The sequence below is a fragment of the Erinaceus europaeus genome, chromosome 20, assembly GCF_950295315.1.
Source record: "Erinaceus europaeus chromosome 20, mEriEur2.1, whole genome shotgun sequence".
Taxonomy (NCBI): domain Eukaryota; kingdom Metazoa; phylum Chordata; class Mammalia; order Eulipotyphla; family Erinaceidae; genus Erinaceus; species Erinaceus europaeus.
This window is the reverse complement of record NC_080181.1, coordinates 20,697,428-20,709,796: the sequence shown is the minus strand read 5'-3', so window position 1 is coordinate 20,709,796 and position 12,369 is coordinate 20,697,428. Positions and strand designations below refer to the sequence as shown.

The window sequence follows — 12,369 nt, the reverse complement described above, 5'->3', positions numbered from 1 at the left end:
CTCATAGCTTCCTTTGTGCAGCAAGAGCCCCGCTGCTCAGCCCTGCTTCCTCCTGCTGGGAACCAATTCTGGAGTGAGTGAATGTGTGTGTTGTGTTGTGGAGACAAGGCCCTCAGCAGGCCTCCCCACCTCCCCAGGGACATCAGTTGCCTGTCATGGCCATAGACCTCGCAGCAACTGGAGATCCCTGCTGCCCAGAGAGACCAAGGGGACTATGGCCACGGGGACACTGGAGGCAGGGTGGGACTGGGACTAGATAGGGCCTGCCAGGTGCTTCCACACCTCAGCTCATCCACACCAGTGACTGGCTTGCTTCAATCACTGCTCTATTCCTGTCTCTCTCTCTCTTTCTCTGTTTCTCTTCACCTTTCCTTTCTTTTTAAAATTTCTTTATTGGGGGATTAATGTTTTACAGTCGACAGTAAATACATTAGTTTGTACATGCATAACATAACATTACCCAGTTTTCCACATACCAATACAACCCCCACTAGGTCCTCTGCCATCATGTTCCAGGACCTGAACCCTCCCCCCACCCCCAGAGTCCAGTCCAGTTCCCTCCTCTCCTCTCCTCTCCTCTCCTCTCCTCTCCTCTCCTCTCCTCTCCTCTTCTCCACTCCACCCTCCCCTCCCACTCCCCTCCCCTTCCACTGCTCTGACCTCCACTGCCCTGTCCTCCCCTCCCCTCCCTTTCCCCATCTCTCTTTTGATCCAGGGAGGTTGCCTAGCTGTAACTCCGTTCATTCCCTGGTGTCTAACAAAAAGGAGTGGAGAGAGGCTGAGACAATTGCACAGCTTGTTAAGAGCACACATTGCCTATCAAAAGGATTGAGGCTAATCCCCTGCTCCCCACTTTCGGAGTGGATATTTCACAGTAGGTCTCTCTCTTTCTCTCTCTCTCTCTCGCTCTCTCTCTCCCTCTCTCTCCTTCATCTTTCCCATCCCTCTCAGTATCTCTCTGTCTCTCAAAATAAATAAAATGATTAGAAATATATATATATATATATATATATATATATATATATTTTTTTTTTTTTTTTTTTAAAAGGTTAGGTTTAGGGAGAGGAGTTTCAGCTGGGAAATAGGAAGAACACTTGAAGGAGATGATCCCCTTTGGGCGTAGAAGGGGTTTCTGGCTCCTGACAGGCTTAGAGGAGGTAGAGACTATTCTCAGGAGCAGAGACAGCAGGAGTAAAAGCACTGGGCCTCACACAGGCTGGAATTGGAAACATGAGTGGTGAGAGTGGAGTGGAGATGGGGGTCAGTAGTTTTGAGTGACCATATACCCAGGGGTGCTAGAGAAAAAGTCTCCACTTATGTTTGCTATGCATTAATGGACCTGTTAGTTATTTTAGTGTCCCCGGTTACTTTTCGAAGTGTCCCAGTTTGGAAGATCTATTATCTGCTCAGCAGCTCTTTTTTAAACGATTTGCTTACGTGTGTGTGTGTGTGTGTGTGTGTGTGAGAGAGAGAGAGAGAGAGACAGAGAGAGACACACAGAGACACACACACACACACACACACACACACACACACACACAGAGAGAGAGAGAACCAGAGAATTACTTTGGCATGTACTGTGCTGGGGATTGAATCCAGGACTTCCCGCATGCAAGTATATTGTTCTACCTGTGGCGCCACCTTCTGGCTGCCTGGCCATAGCAGTAGTGAGAGTTGAATCCTTGAGGAGAGCTTGGGGCAAGATTTAGGAAAAAGAGGTCAGAGACTGCCTTCACTCCCTTGGCAAGGCTCTCTTACTCCAGTATCTACAGGGACAGGGAGAGTGAACAGATGGAGATGGCTGAGTGGGCAGCTGTTATGACCCAGCTCCAGCCCAAGGCCCATCCTGTAGAGGGTGGACCCTACCTGGCCTGCCTCCCGGGGTCTGAGATAATCCAGATATCCGAACTTTTACTGTGTGGTGTGTGACTTAAAAATATTAGCTCGGGAGTCGGGCACAGTGAGTTCAGCGCTTGTGGCACAAAACGCAAAGACCAGCATAAGGATCCCAGTTCGAGCCCGCGGCTCCCCACCTACAGAGGAGTTGCTTCACAGGCGGTGAAGCAGGTCTGCAGCTGTCTATCTTTGTCTCCTCCTCTCTGTCTTCCCCTCCTCTCTCCATTTCTCTCTGTCCTATACAACAACAACGACATCATAACAACAACAACAATAATAACTACAACAATAAAAAAACAAGGGCAACAAAAGGGAATAAATAAACAAATATTAAAAAAATATTAAGGGGTTCAGCAGTGGCACACTGGGTTAAGTGCATATAGTATGAAGTGCAAGGATCCCTATTGGAGCCTCTGACACCCCACCTGCAGTGAGGGGGAAGGAGGGTCGCTTCACAAGTGGTGAAGCAGGTCTACAGGTGTCTTTCCCCCTCTCTATCTTCCCCTTCCCTCTCAATTTCTCTCTGTCCTATCCAATAAAATGGGAAGAAAATAAAAAAACAGCTGCCAGGAGCAGTGGATTTGTAGTGCAGGCACAGACCCCCCCCAGTGACAATCCTGGATGCAAAAAAAAAAAAAAAATTAAAATGAACTCAAGGGGCCCAAGGAGATAGTTGATTGGTTAGTGTACCCACTTTGTCTTTGCCATGTGTGAGGACTTGGGTTTGAGCCCCCTGACCCCAACATAGGAGCACCTGCATGGGGGCCATTTTACAAGCAGTTGAGCACTGCTGTGTTGTCTCTCCTTCTCTCTCTTTCTGTCTTTCAACCTCTATCTTAATAAAATACAAGAGTCTCAGTGGAATCTTACTATCACACAGCCACATAAAAAAAAGCAAAACCTGTCAACAGAAGTAAATAGCTCAAAGCACTGGAATAGAGCATGTCTGCCCACCATGTCTGCTTTCTGCTTGGCAGGAGAGAAGGGAATCTGGGCAGAACTGAGGATCACTTGACCTTGGTGTCAGGAGGAGCCAGATGGGCTGAGGGCAGAGGTGGGACTTGTAGCTGGAAGTGGCTTCCATGGTGCAGGGGAACTACCAGGCAGGGGACTGTGGGGACCCAGATAAAGACTGAGCTTGCTCAGACAGTGGAACATGCTTGAGTCCCAGGGAGGAGTGCTGCCTTGTCAGCTGGCCTCTGCTGGGGTGTGAGAAACCCATTATAAACTTGGTTAATTCATTTGGGGGACATATGCTAATGCTGGGTCATCACTGTAGCATTTACGGTTCATAAGAGACTTTCTTCTTCTTCTGTTTTTAAAGGGCAGGTATTTCAGACCATAGCAGACACAGACATTTCCTCGTGGGCTGCCTCCTGCCACAGAAGCACATGGCCGGGGGCTGCTGGGAGCATGTTGGAATGCCAGCTACAGAGATCAGGGTTAGCCTTCCTCCCCCTGGAGTATAAAGCAAGGCCAGCAAAACCAATGCCACACACTCTTCTCTGGATGACAGCAGATCATTGCAATGGCTGAATGAGGTGGGTCTCACTGTCTTCCAACACACTGGTCCATGTGGACGATGGCTCATTGTCGGTGTTCACACGGGGTGACACCAGCAGGAAGGCAACCGACTGGCTCTCTCTCTCTCTCGCTCAAGGGACAAAACGAAGCAAAGACACCGGGGAGAAATGATGTGTTCTCAAATCTCGTTTATTAGCAGGTGGATATGAGTTTAAATAGAAAACCAAACAAAGAACATTTTTCAAATATGTCAGGAATTACAGGTTTCTTAAAGGTCAGCTTGCCCCTATGGTAGGGGGCTGGTTATGACAGGAATTTGATGAGATACATAAAGGTCAAGATAATTAGTCCCCTGATGCAGGCATTTAATTACCCAGAGGCATTTGAGAGGAGAATAGGGGTTCAACCAGTTAAGGCAAGATAGAGAGAAGATAAGCAAGGTTTGATGCAAATTGAGGACATCAAAGGGCACTGCTAGGAGTGTGTGATAAGGTGTGTTCTCTTCTGTGATCAGAAGGTGAGGTGAACGAGGTGAACTTTGAGTAAATGAATCTTAAAGTAGGCGGCCATGTGGCCTGCAGTTAATGGAGAGAGGTATTGAGGTTTCTGTGGGCTTGAGAGTCAAGAAAGGAAGAACTTAGTCTGAGAGACAGTTTCTCCCCTTTGCTCACCTCGGTTGAGAGAGACTAACAAGAGGGTATCTTCTCAGACCTCCATCCAAGGATGGGGGGAGTTCTCCCTAAACTCTGTCAAGCTTACACATAGCCCCACAGCTCACCCTCATAGTGGCTTGATAGCGTTCCCACAGAGAGCTACCCAGAGGATAGCTTATTTTCACAATAGCCATGTGAGGTGGCTCCGATACGATATCCATCATATTTTATGTATTTGTTTTATTTATTTTAGTGATATGTGTATAATAGAGGGAGAGAAATAGAGATATATAGATAGATAGATAAATGGAGAGAGACCAGAGGACTGCTCAGGTCTGACTTAATGGTGGTGGTGCTGGGGATTGAACCTGGGACTGTAAAAACTCAAGCATATGGCCCATGTGGTGGCTTGCAGTGGGGCAACTCAAGATTCAGAACCCTGGTGGTGAGAATGAAGTAGATTTATACCCTTGTTGACATATAATTTGGTAAATCAATATTAAGTCACTAATAAACTTTAAAAAAAAAAACCAGATAGCTATAGGAAGAAAGGCACATTGGAAAACATATATCTGATATATTTTCTTAAAAACAATCATAAAAGTCTTTTGTATAAGCATTATGCTATTTCCCCCAGTCCCTACTTATTTTCATTTTTAAAGATTTATTTATGGTGGGGAGGAGGAGGAAAAAGAGAACCAGAGCATCACTCTGGCACATGTGGTGCTAGGGACCAAATTAGGGACCTCACACTTAATGGTCCAGTACTTTTTCCACTGTGCTACTTCCCAGAGGACAATATTTAATTCATTATTATTAGTAGTAGTAGCAGTAGTAGTAGGAGGAGTGCTGATAGTGTTAAGGAATAAATCCAAGGCATTACACATGCATAATACCACCACTGAGTGGTCTGTCTCCCTTGCCTATTTTTCACTGTTTCTGAGAGAGTGAGAGAGCGAGAGAGAGAGAAAGAGAAGAAAAGGAAGAAAGAAGAGGAATTGGAGAGAGTCAAAGAGAGGGAGAGAAAGGAAAGAGAGAGATATGAAAGCCCTTTGCATGACTAGAGAGCTATCTCCCTGGCCCCTTGGTCTAGAAGTTAGACCACAGAATCTTCTGCATTTCAGGTCTTTGCACTTTGAACTGGGGAAACACTTACAGGTGTTCCCAAGTCTCCAGATTGCTGATTACCAATCTTGGAACTTTTCAACCTCTCCAAGATTTTTTTTTTCATTTTATTGGCTAGGACAGAGAGAAATTGAGAGGGGAGGAGGAGAGATAGAGAGGGAGAGAGAAAGACAGTCACTTGCAGAGCTGCCTCACTGCTTGTGAAGTGACCCCACTACAGGTGGGGAGCAGGGGGCTTGAACCCAGATCTTAGCGCAGGTCCTTGAGCTTAGTACTATGTACACTTAACAGGGTATGCCACCACCTGGCCCTGCTGTCCTCTACTTCTTTTTTTTTAAATTTTTTATTTATAAAAAGGAAACATTCATTAAACTATAGGATAAGAGGGTTACAACTCCACACAATTCCCACCACCAGAACTCTGAATCCCATCCCATCCTCTGATAGCTTTCCTATTCTTTAACCCTCTGGGAGTATGGACCCAAGGTCATTGTGGGATGCAGAAGGTGGAAGGTCTGGCTTCTGTAATTGCTTCCCCGCTGAACATAGGCGTTGACAGGTCGATCCATACACCCAGCCTGTCTCTCTCTTTCCCTAGTGTGGAAGGGCTCTGGGGAAGCGGAACTCCAGGACACATTGGTGGGGTTGTCTGTCCAGGGAAGTCTGGTCGGCATCATGCTAGCATCTGGAACCTGGTGGTTGAAAAGAAAGTTAACATAAAAAACCAAACAAATTGTTGAGCAATCATGGACTTAAGGGCTGGAATAGTGCAGATGAAGAGTTGGGGGGTCTTCCATTTTGTAGATAGCTAGTAGGCATATTTTAGTTATATTCCAAAGGGCCTGTGGCTATACTAGTTTTTTTTTTCTTTTTTTCCCTTGGGCCTGAAATCTAATATGCATGTGGATCCAAGTTATTGTCTGGGGAGATGATGTCATGGCTGGACAAAGGACCAGAAAGCTGGACCAGGGAAGAGAATAGCTCCCTAATATGGGAAAGGGGTATAAATATTGTTGACCCTACAAGACATTTTAACTATAAATTACAGCTCAAGTTTGGGTTATTTATCTCAAGGTATTTGTTTATTGTAATTGTTGAATTAGGACTGTTTTTGTTTGTTTGTTTTCACCAGAGCACTGTTCAGCCCTGGCTTATGGTGGCACAGGGGATTGAACGTGGGACTTTGGAGCCTCAGGCATGAGAGTTTGTTTGCCTAACCATTATGCTATCTATCCTCTACCCTGTTTCCATTATTCTTTATTTTTATTCTTTTTTGTTGTTGCTGGAGCTTCACTGCTCTGGGATGACTTTTTGTTTTATTTATTTCTTTAGATAAAAAGGGAGAGAGAGTGACATAAAAAGAGACCATTATACTGAAGTTTTCCCCAGTTTAATGGGGGCTGGAGGTTTGAGTGGGTGTTGTAAGCATGGCGAAGCAGGCCCCTTCCCAGTTGAGTGAGCTATCTTGGCAGCCCAGAGCCATTTGTACTTTAAGGGATCATCAACATTTTCGTTACCTAAAAGTGACCAGAAGAGCTATGGAGATGCTTTGATTTGCATTTTCATCCAAGAAAAGCCTCCCCCACAGAGAAGGTGTAAAGGAAACTGGAACTCAAAAGTAAAAATACCTTGATGGCATCACTTCCTGCGTCGCGGTCCTGCCGTCGTCCTCCCTGTTCAATACAGTGGTTGCAGCTGTAAAGTGCTTAGATTAGTGGCCAGATACAGTAACCACTGAATAATCAGAGTAGCTGCAGGCAACCTTGACATCTTGGGAGAGGAGGGTAGGTCATATAAAGGGGAGGGGGGGAAGAAGGGACAGAGGCAAATGTATAGTGAAATCCAGCCCTCATGCTAGAGTTGGAGCTTTGGGGGTGTACCCAGACAGGGATGAGGTGATGAGGGGTCTGGGAATGGGGAACAGATGAGCTTCCATCTCTGGAATTAATTGGCATATGAAGCCAGAGAGAGAACAGAGCTGCTCAGCTCTGGCATATGGTAGTGCTAAAGTTTCAACCTGTGGTCTCTGGGACCTCAGGCCTGTAAGTCTGGTGCACAACCACTTCCCTGTCTCTCTCATCCTGGGCTTTATTATTTTTATTGTTACTATTTTTAATTGGGGCACTGATCAGCTCTGGCTAATGATGGTGCCAGGAAGTGAACTTGGGATCTTGGAGTCTCAGGCATGAAAGTCTTCTATATAACTACTGTGCTATCTTCCCAGACTTGGGTTTACTTTTATTTATTTATTTATTTTATTTTTCATTTCTTTTATTAGTGATTTAACAGTGGCCGACAAGATTGTGGGATAAGAGCGGTACAATTCCGTACAATTCCTCTTTAACATTAAGTTTATCATTTAAATTGTATGAGGGAGATTCATATACACACACACACACACACACACACACACACACATATGAGAGAGAGAGATAACACATTTCTCAGACTATATCCCCCCAGTCATGGTCGCAATGTCTGTGACCTCTGGAGGCAGGCTCTCTCTAAAATGAGGTTCTCACCATCCTGCTGTTTCTGTGCCTTGTGACTATCCTGCAGGACACTTTGTGGGGTGTATTAGATACCTCCTGTTTGTCCTCTAGACCCAGCCTCTCACCTTCTTCAAGTGCTTTGACCCCAGAAGGTGGTAAAGACTGAATAAGGGACTTCCTTACCTTTTAGTTTCTGCTTGAGTTTGCCCACTGGGGTGCATTGTAAGGACGCTGGGGAGAGACAGCAGAGGCGGTGGGGGTGGAGCTGGGGCTGGGGGTGGTGTGGGAGTATTTAGTCTCTTGGTCTCCTACCTGTGGGGTTGCTACTGTCTATGTCCAGATCATGATTCTCGCTGGGATGTTCTAAACACACATGGCTCTCTGTCCCTTCTCCATTCCTGCTTCTCGTCCCTTTGGGATGATAAAGAGTGTCATTATCAGCTTCAGAGCACTATGTCGTTCCCCAAGACCTCCCCCTACACTACCCATGCCTCTCTCTCTTTTTAAAACCACCTTTCTCTCTTCTAAAAATATTTATTTATTGGCTAGATAGAGTCGATAGGGAAAGGAGAGAGAGAGAGAGACAGAGAGAGACAGAGAGAGACAGAGAGAGAGAGAGAGAGAGAGAGAGAGAGAGAGAGAGGCAGAAAGATACTTGCAACATTGCTTTACCACTTGAGAAGCTTCCCCTTGCAGGTGGAGACTGGGGGCTTGAATCCCGGTCCTTGCACACTATAACGCGTGCACTCAGCCGGGTACTCCACCATTTGGCCCCCTCATCATCTCTTTATTCAACTCTCCTCTGATGATCTCACTGAAGCATCACCTGCTCTCCTGCCAGGCTAACACCGTGGGCTTTTTGGAGATGCATCCAGGAGCCTTCACCGCACACTTGTCTGGAGCTGTGGGCGATACATCTGCTGTGCTGCCAGCCTGTCCCCCCCCCCCCCCTCGTGGGGGAGAGCGTCTCTTGCCCCTCTCCAAGTGCTCCACTGGGCCAGGAAATTGAGCTCAGAGATGGATGGTCTGTGACTCATGCAGGACTCTGGAGCTAGGGAGAGGCTGAGCTCCAGCCACCATCCCAGCTCTTCCCTCTACTGCTGGGAGACCTCCCAAACTGTCCACTGTGCCCCCTGACCATTCAATTCTTATGAAAATCTTACTTTCAGTAAGGAATTAAAATAATTCTGCAGTTAAAGGCAAGTTTGACAGCAGTTTTCAAATATACTAAGTAAATCTTAACTGAAAAATTAACTGAACAAAAATGGACAATTTCCAAACATATGAAAATTTTAATAAATTCATCTTAGAAGCTAATAGAGCAATCTATCGTTGCAGGTCTGCAAGCTTGCACCCGCACCAGCAAATGATACTTCCTGGTTTGGGGACTCAGATACTTCATGGATAAAACAGAGCTGATGAAGCAAGCCTTGGGCAAGACCATGTTTTCTGGAACGAAGTCAAATGCCCGACAAGATGATTCTATCAGGAAGTTACAGGAAGATAGAACAAGTAATTTGGCCCATGTTCTGCTGTGTTTCTGCCAGACAAGACAGCCGGTGACTCAGTGAAGACAGGATGCCAGCAATGGGCCCACTCAACAAGTAGGTGTGGGCCAGTCAGCTTGGCAGTGAACATGTCCGTTAGTGTGGAAACTGTCTCAGCTCTCATAACCTTTCTTTTCAGCTGCTGGCCCCCTCCCTCACCCCCAACTACCTCCAGGTCCCCAAACATCTTACCTACCACTGTGGCTTCTTGGGCAAATGCATTACTGACAGCTCAGCCTATGTTCAAACATTAGATGCAGGCTGGCAACATGTCCACTGCTCCTCCTTGTATAGCCTCTAGCTCTCTTGCCACCTCCTCAGCCTCAGTTTCCCTCTAGGTTAACATCAGGCACCAGTTACTTCTCCTGATGCTTTCTTTGACTCTACCCATGGGCTGGGTAGCTTTCCTGAGTGCTTTTCACAGTGCTGTGTTATGACAGCTATGTGCCCATCTCATTGTAGGACCTAACTTTAAAATCCAGACTCCAGCAATGGTATCACTGTTTTGTAATTGCACTCTCTAGAAGTCACCAGGCCAGTTACTGGCTTTATAAAGGAAATACTCTTGTTGTTAGCTTGCTAGAATTCTGCACGGACTCTTGAGAAGCCCGTCTTTGTATTCCCTTAAGGCCTCCAGCATACGAACCATAGAGTCTAGCTATGGAGTTGCATTCCTGACCTTTCTTAATACTTTGGAAAATATTCTACTGAGATTATTACATAAAGAAATCTTTGGAGCCTAGATTATTGTATGTTGTCAGCAAATAGTGAATACTTAATATATGCTTACTGAGTAAATGAACAAATACATTTGTCACTGATAAGCTGGGGTTTGGGATTTCCCTGACGATTTTGTTTCATGTTTTTATTTGTTTGTTGTTTGTTTTGGCATTGGACCCATTCAAGACTATGGGTAGAGTCCAGAAGGGGACTTGGGAATGACTCTCTCATTTTTTTTCTTTTTTAAATTTTTAGATAAGTCTACTTTTATTAATGTCAAAGCAATAGTTTTCTAATTTATCAACTTTAACAGGTAGATTATTAATTTTTTTTCTCTCCAGGTCCTGATGGAATTGGGGTTCAGAGTCTTCTTCCCCTATCATTTCTCCCCCACTGGGAGTATGGACCAAAATTCTTTATGGGGTGCAGAAAGTGGAAGGTCTGGCTTTTGTAATTGCTTCTCTGATGGACATGGGCATTGGCAGGTGGGTTCATATGCCCAGACTGTTTCTTTCTTTCCCTAGTGGGGCAGGGCTCTCTGGAGGGGTGGGGTTCCAGGGTTGGTGTCATGGCAGCATCTGCAACTTGGTGGCTGAAAGGTGATAAGGGATGAAACAGGACAAAATGTTTAATGAACAGAAACCATAAAGTAGAAATAGAGCAGATGGTAATAGGGCTTTTAGGATGGATTGAAGTTAGGAAGACTATTTTAGGTATGTTCTTAGGGACCCATGACTAGTAATTTTTGCTGGAACTTGTCAGCTAACCTGCAGGTGAACTAAAAAAATCTCGTCTGGGAAGATGATATCATGGTTGAGAATAGGATTAGAAAGCTGGATCAGGACAGAGAGTAGCTCCCAAACTTAAAGAAAATGTATGAATACAATTAGCTATTCACCACGTTGATTTGACCCGGTGCCCATATTTATTCATATCTAGCACAGGAGCATGTATAACCTCCGAGTCCTGTCAGCCTGAGCTCACAGTCCGTGGTCACAGCTGAGGACATTCTAGGCTGCACTCATTTCAGGTCCAGTCTTCATTGAGTGGCAGAGTTAGGTGACCTAGCCTGCCTTCAGAGAGTCCTTACCATTGGTAATTCGTAGTGAGAGTATGGTCCTGAAGAAGTCCACAACAGGGCTTATGGTGATGTTTCTGCTGTAAGTGAGCAGTGATGGTGGAGAATGGGGTCTATTAGAGGTCCTGGCCCATTGAATCTATGGGGGAACCCAAGGATCCTCTGACTAGGTTCCCAGGTGATCCCCCTCTCATTTCTTTCCTTCACTCTCTTGGCTGCTCCTCTGCCACTTTGTCCTAGTGAGGAAGCACAAATGCATGTAGTGAATTTGAAGGGAGAGCTTCTGCCCTCCAGACCATTCCCTTTCTTCCTTTTCAGTGTCCTTTGCTTTGGTGCAAAACACCACACCCAGTTCAAATTTCACCTTGTGTTTTCCTTTACTATCCTGTTTATTAAGTTCTTTTTTTTAAATTTTTACTATCTTTATTTATTTGATAGAGCAGCAGATATTGAGAGGGAAGGGAGAGATAGAGAAGAAGGGAGACAGAGACACCTGTAGACCTGCTTCACCACTCAGAAAGCTTTCCCCCTGCACATCAAGACTGGGGACTTGAACCTGTGTCCTTGCACACTATAATGTGTACTCAACCAGGTGTGCCACCACCTGGGCCCCTAAATATTTACCTTCTCTCAATTCATACCAAATGATATTGCATCCGCTGATCCCAACCTAATCAACGCAAAAAGTACTACCTCAGCACGCTTCAATTCAGGCTGTGTCCAGAGATGTAAGGCATGGAATGTCAACCCTTTACCCTCATTACTTAGATGAGACCTTTCCTTTCATAGTTTTCTCTAATTCCATTCCAGGTGGTTCACTTCCTAACAAAGTCCCAAAACCTATATATAGACCAGATCCCGTAAGATAAGAGCATATGTTCACATTTATCCATAAATTAGAGCAATATATATATACCTGAAAGTAAAAATGCACAATAGTCTGTAATGATTTAATATAAAGTTCATAATGAAATAGTGTCTACTTAGACTTAGATACCCTCCTCACCTACTTCCACTCACTCCAAAGCTAATCTCATCAAAGCAAGGACTGCAAAAGCTGAATAAGGGCAAGATATTGGCATACTTTAATGATGACTCTTTAGTCACTATCAGGCTACCCCATTACTTTAGGCCCTAATCAGGGAGTCCTGAGATTCCCAAACAGACATGATGGGCCTAGACCTCGAATAAATCCCTCTCTCCATTGTTACCGGTGATTTCTATCAGGAACAACACGTTAGATCCCTTTGTGGGCCCCCATAGGACCATACCCTCAACTTGGATCAACAATAGTAGAGAATGTTTCATCCTCCGAAGGGAGGCTGGACAATATA

At 45.3% G+C, this 12,369-nt stretch overlaps 1 long non-coding RNA gene across 1 annotated transcript in view; it reads left to right on the top strand.

The window, feature by feature from the left end:
- Positions 1-12,369, top strand: part of LOC132535003 (uncharacterized) — a 175,539-nt gene that overhangs the window by 139,907 nt on the left and 23,263 nt on the right. The window contains exons 4-6 of the long non-coding RNA XR_009546779.1: positions 3,221-3,437; positions 9,029-9,294; positions 10,299-10,396. This is a non-coding gene — a long non-coding RNA (uncharacterized LOC132535003). The remainder of the gene's footprint in view (positions 1-3,220; positions 3,438-9,028; positions 9,295-10,298; positions 10,397-12,369) is intronic.